Here is a 6,476-nt window from a genome sequence, read left to right on the forward strand (position 1 = left end):
CACCATCTCCTCTCAAAACCCAAGTTCATCTCTTGTATCCAATCTTGTATCCAAACCACAAATTGGTACCTATGGGTTGCTAGTAGTGTTGATTACTCCTTGTAGTTGATGCTAATTGGTTTACTTGGTGGAAGATCATATGTTCAGATCCTTAATGCATATTATTACTCCTCTGATTATGAACATGAATATGCTTTGTGAGTAGTTACGTTTGTTCTTGAGGACATGTGTGAAGTCTTGCTATTAGTAGTCATGTGAATTTGGTATTCGTTCGATATTTTGATGAGATGTATGTTGTCTTTTCCTCTAGTGGTGTTATGTGAACGTCGACTACATGACACTTCACCATTATTTGGGCCTAGAGGAAGGCATAGGGAAGTAATAAGTAGATGATGGGTTGCTAAAGTGACAGAAGCTTAAACCCTAGTTTATGCCTTGCTTCGTTAGGGGCTGATTTGGATCCATATGTTTAATGATGTGGTTAGGTTTACCTTAATACTTCTTTTGTAGTTGTGGATGCTTGCAATAGGGGTTAATCATAAGTGGGATTCTTGTCCAAGTAAGGGCAGTACCCAAGCACCGGTCCACCCACATATCAAATTATCAAAGTACCGAACGCGAATCATATGAACGTGATGAAAACTAGCTTGATGATAATTCCCATGTGTCCTCGGGAGCTCCTTTCTCATTATAAGAAATTTTCCAGGCTTATCCTTTGCTACATAAAGGATTGGTCCACCTTGCTGCACTTTATTTACTTTATTTACTTGTTACTCGTTACAATTTATCTTATCACAAAACTATCTATCACCTACAATTTCAGTGTTTGCAGAGAAAACCTTACTGAAAACTGCTTATCACTTCCTTCTGCTCCTCGTTGGGTTCGACACTCTTACTTAACGAAAAGACTACGATAGATCCCCTACACTTGTGGGCCATCAAGACTCTTTTCTGGCGCCGTTGCCGGGGAGTGTAGCGCTTTTGGTGAGTGGAACTTGGTAAGGAAACATTTATACAGTGTGCTGAAATTCTCTGTGTTGGAAATATGCCCTAGAGGCAATAATAAATTAGTTATTATTATTATATTTCCTTGTTCATGATAATCGTTTATTATCCATGCTATAATTGTATTGATAGGAAACTCAGATACATGTGTGGATACATAGACAACACCATGTCCCTAGTAAGCCTCTAGTTGACTAGCTCGTTGATCAATAGATGGTTACGGTTTCCTGACCATGGACATTGGATGTCGTTGCTAACGGGATCACATCATTAGGAGAATGATGTGATGGACAAGACCCAATCCTAAGCCTAGCACAAAGATCGTGTAGTTCGTATGCTAAAGCTTTTCTAATGTCAAGTATCATTTCCTTAGACCATGAGATTGTGGAAATCCCGGATACCGTAGGAATGCTTTGGGTGTACCAAACGTCACAACGTAACTGGGTGGCTATAAAGGTGCACTACAGGTATCTCCGAAAGTGTCTGTTGGGTTGGCATGAATCGAGACTGGGATTTGTCACTCTGTGTGACGAAGAGGTATCTCTGGGCCCACTCGGTAGGACATCATCATAATGTGCATAATGTGACCAAGGGGTTGATCATGGGATGATGTGTTACGGAACGAGTAAAGAGACTTGCCGGTAACGAGATTGAACAAGGTGTTGGGATACCGACGATCGAATCTCGGGCAAGTACTATACCGCTAGACAAAGGGAATTGAATACGGGATTGGTTGAATCCTCGACATCGTGGTTCATTTGATGAGATCATCGTGGAACATGTGGGAGCCAACATGGGTATCCAGATCCCGCTGTTGGTTATTGGCCGGAGAGTTGTCTCGGTCATGTCTATGTGTCTCCCGAACCCGTAGGGTCTACACACTTAAGGTTCGATGACGCTAGGGTTATAGGGAATAGATGTACGTGGTTACCGAATGTTGGTCGGAGTCCCGGATGAGATCCCGGATGTCACGAGGAGTTCTGGAATGGTCCGGAGGTAAAGATTTATATATGGGAAGTCCTGTTTTGGTCACCGGAAAAGTTTCGGGTGCTAATGGTAACGTATCGGGACCATCGGGAGGGTCCCGGGGGCCCAGCAGGTGGGGCCACCGGCCCCAGAGGGCTGCGTGGGCCAAGTGTGGGAGGGGACCAGCCCCATGTGGGCTGGTGCGCCCCCCCCCCCCCTCACCAGGGCCCAAGGCGCCTAGGGTTTGGGGGAACCCTAAAAGGGGGCGCCCCCCTTGCCTTGGGGGGCAAGGCAACCCCCCTGGCCGCCGCCCCCTCCTCAGATTGGATCTGAGGGGGCCGGCCCCCCTCTCCCTTGCCCCTATATATATGTGGGGGGTGGGAGGGCAGCCTCACCCAAGTTCTGGCGCATCCCTCCCCTTCTCCCAAGTCTTCCTCCTCTCCCGCGGTGCTTGGCGAAGCCCTGCAGGATTGCCACGCTCCTCCACCACCACCAAGCCGTCGTGCTGCTGCTGGATGGAGTCTTCCCCAACCTCTCCCTCTCTCCTTGCTGGATCAAGGCATGGGAGACATCACCGGGCTGCATGTGTGTTGAACGCGGAGGTGCCGTCCGTTCGGCACTAGGATCATCGGTGATTTGGATCACGACGAGTACGACTCCATCAACCCCGTTCACTTGAACGCTTCCGCTTAGCGATCTACAAGGGTATGTAGATGCACTCCCCTTTCCCTCATTGCTCGATTACTCCATAGATTGATCTTGGTGTTGCGTAGAAAATTTTGAATTTCTGCTATGTTCCCCAACACTCTGTCACTTGTCACTATGGAGACTAATCCTTTGAGGGGCTTGTTCGGGATATCTTCACCCCGACCAGAAGAGCAAAGAGTTGCTCCTCAACCTACTGAAATTTTTGAAAATATTTACTTTGAGATTCCTTCGGGTGTGATAGAGAAACTGCTAGCTAATCCATTTGCAGGAGATGGAACATTGCATCCCGATTTACACCTTATCTTTGTGGATGAAGTTTGTGGATTATTTAAGCTTGCAGGTATTCCCGATGATGTTTTCAAAAGGAAGGTCTTCCCTTTATCTTTGAAGGGAGATGCATTGGCATGGTATATGCTATGTGATGATACGAGATCTTGGAATTATAAATGACTGAAGTTGGAATTTCACCAGAAGTTTTATCCTATGCATCTTGTTCATCGTGATCGTAATTACATATATTTTTTCTGGCCTCGTGAAGGAGAAAGCATCGCTCAAGCTTGGGGGAGGCTTAAATCAATGTTATATTCATGCCCCAATCACGAGATCTCCCGGGAAATGATTATTCAAAGTTTTTATGCTCGGCTTTCTCTCAATGATCGCAACCTGCTCGATACTTCCTGTGCTGGTTCTTATATGCTGAAGACTATTGATTTGAAATGGGACTTATTAGAAAGAATTAAACGCAACTCTGAAGATTGGGGTTACGACGATGGTAAGGAGTCAGGTATGACACCTAAGTTCAATTGTGTTAAATCTTTTATGGATACCGATGCTTTTCATGGATTTAGCGCTAAGTATGGACTTGACTCTGAGATAGTAGCTTCTTTCTGTGAATCTTTTTCTACTCACGTTGATCTCCCTAAAGAGAAGTGGTTTAAATATAATCCTCCCATTGAAGTAAAGGTAGTTGCACCTATTACAATTGAAGAAAAGACTATCACCTATAGTGATCCTATTGTTCCTACTACTTATGTTGAGAAACCTCCTTTTCCTGTTAGGATAAAGGATCATGCTAAAACTTCGACTGTTGTTCGTAAGAGTAATACTAGGACTTATACACCTCCTGAGCAAATCAAAGTTGAACCTAGTATTGCTATGGTTAAAGATCTCTTGGATGATGATTTAGATGGGCATGTTATTTATTTCTATGATGAGACTGCTAATATTGCTAGACCAGATACTAAGATACATAGACCTGTCGTAGGCACGCCTGTTATTTCTGTTAAAATAGGAGATCATTGTTATCATGGCTTATGTGATATGGGTGCTAGTGCAAGTGCAATACTGTATGACTTATATAAAGAGATTATGCACGACATTGCACCCGTTGAATTGGAAGACATTGATGTTACCATTAAGCTTTCTAATAGGGATACCATTAAACCAATTGGGATAGTTAGAGATGTTGAAGTCTTGTGTGGGAAGGTTAAATATCCTGCTGATTTTCTTGTTCTTGGTTCCCCACAAGATGACTTTTGTCCCATTATTTCTGGTAGACCCTTCTTAAATACAGCTAGTGCTAGGATTGATTGTGAAAAAGATACTGTCACCATTGTCTTAGATGGTATGTCTCATGAGTTTAATTTTGCTAAGTTTCATAGACAACCTCGTGATAGGGAACCACCTAGTAAGGATGAGATTATTGGTCTTGCTTCCGTTGCCGTGCCTCCTACTGATCCGTTAGAACAATATTTGCTAGACCATGAAAATGATATGTTTATGAAGGAAAGAAGGGAAATAGATGAAGTGTTCCTTAAATAGGAACCTGTGCTGAAACATAACCTTCCCGTTGAAATTCTTGGGGATCCCCCGCCACCCAAGGGCGATCCCGTGTTTGACTCAAACCATTACCTGGTAATCTTAAGTATACTTATCTTGATGAAAAGAAAATATATCCTGTTATTATTAGTGCTAACCTTTCAGAGCAAGAAGAAGAAAGATTATTGAAAACTCTGAAGAAACACCGAGCTGCTATTGGATATACTCTGGATGATCTTAAGGGCATTAGTCCCACGTTATGCCAACACAAAATTACAGTGGAGAAAGATGCCAAACTAGTTAGAGATCCTCAACAACGACTGAATCCCAAAATAAAAGATGTGGTAAGAAAGGAGATACTAACGCTCCTTGAGGCAGGTATAATTTATCCCATTGCTGATAGTGATTGGGTAAGCCATGTCCATTGTGTTCCTAAAAAGAGAGGCATTACCGTTGTTCCTAATGATAAAGATGAATTGATCCTGCAAAGAATTATTACAGGTTATAGGATGGTAATTGATTTCCGTAAATTAAATAAAGCTACTAAGAAAGATCATTATCCTTTACCTTTTATTGATCAAATGCTAGAAACACTATCCAAACACACACATTTTTGCTTTCTGGATGGTTATTCTGGCGTCTCTCAAATACATGTGTCAGCGGGGGATCAATCAAAAACTACTTTTACTTGCCCTTTTGGTACTTTTGCTTATAGACGTATGCCTTTTGGTTTATGTAATGCACCTGCTACCTTTCAAAGATGCATGATGGCTATATTATCTAATTTTTGTGAAAAGATTTGTGAGGTATTCATGGATGACTTCTCCATTTATGGATCCTCTTTTGATGATTGTTTGAGCAACCTTGATTGAGTTTTGCAGAGATGCGAAGACTCTAGTCTCATCCTGAATTGGGAAAGTGTCACTTTATGGTTAATAAAGGCATTGTCTTGGGGCATAAGATTTCCGAGAGAGGTATTGAAGTTGACAAAGCCAAAGTTGATGCTATTGAAAGGATGCCATGTCCCAAGGACATAAAGGGTATAAGAAGTTTCCTTGGTCATGCCGGTTTTTACAGGAGGTTCATTAAGGACTTTCCTAAAATCTCTAGGCCTCTGACTAATTTATTGCAAAAAAATATCCCTTTTGTCTTTGATGATGATTGTGTAGAAGCATTTGAAATACTTAAGAAAGCTTTGATTACTGCACCTATTGTTCAGCCACCTGATTGGAATTTACCTTTTGAAATTATGTGTGATGCTAGTGATTATGCTGTAGGTGCTGTTCTAGGGCAAAGAGTTGATAAGAAATTGGATGTTATCCAGTATGCTAGTAAGACCCTTGATACTGCCCGGAGAAATTATGCTACTACTGAAAAAGAGTTCTTAGCAGTTGTGTTTGCATGTGATAAGTTTAGACCTTATATTGTTGATTCCAAAGTTACTATTCACACTGATCATGCTGCTATTAAATATCTTATGGAAAAGAAAGATGTTAAGCCTTGGCTCATTAGATGGGTTCTCCTGCCCCAAGAATTTGATTTGCATATTATTTATAGAAAAGGAGCTGAGAACCCCGTTGCAGACAACTTGTCTAGGTTAGAGAATGTTCTTGATGACCCACTACCTATTGATGATAGCTTTCCTGATGAACAATTAGCAGTCATCAATGCTTCTCGTACTGCTCCTTGGTATGCTGATTATGCTAATTACATCGTTGCTAAATTTATACCGCCTAGTTTCACATACCAGCAAAAGAAAAAGTTCTTTTATGATTTAAGACATTATTTCTGGGATGACCCACACCTTTATAAAGAAGGAGTAGATGGTGTTATTAGACGTTGTGTACCTGAGCATGAACAGGAACAGATCCTACGCAAGTGTCACTCTGAATCCTATGGAGGACAGCACGCTGGAGATAGAACTGCACACAAGGTACTATAATCTGGTTTTTATTGGCCTACTCCCTTCAAAGATGCCC

This window comes from Triticum aestivum, chromosome 1B (assembly GCF_018294505.1).
Source record: "Triticum aestivum cultivar Chinese Spring chromosome 1B, IWGSC CS RefSeq v2.1, whole genome shotgun sequence".
Classification (NCBI taxonomy): Eukaryota; Viridiplantae; Streptophyta; class Magnoliopsida; order Poales; family Poaceae; genus Triticum; species Triticum aestivum.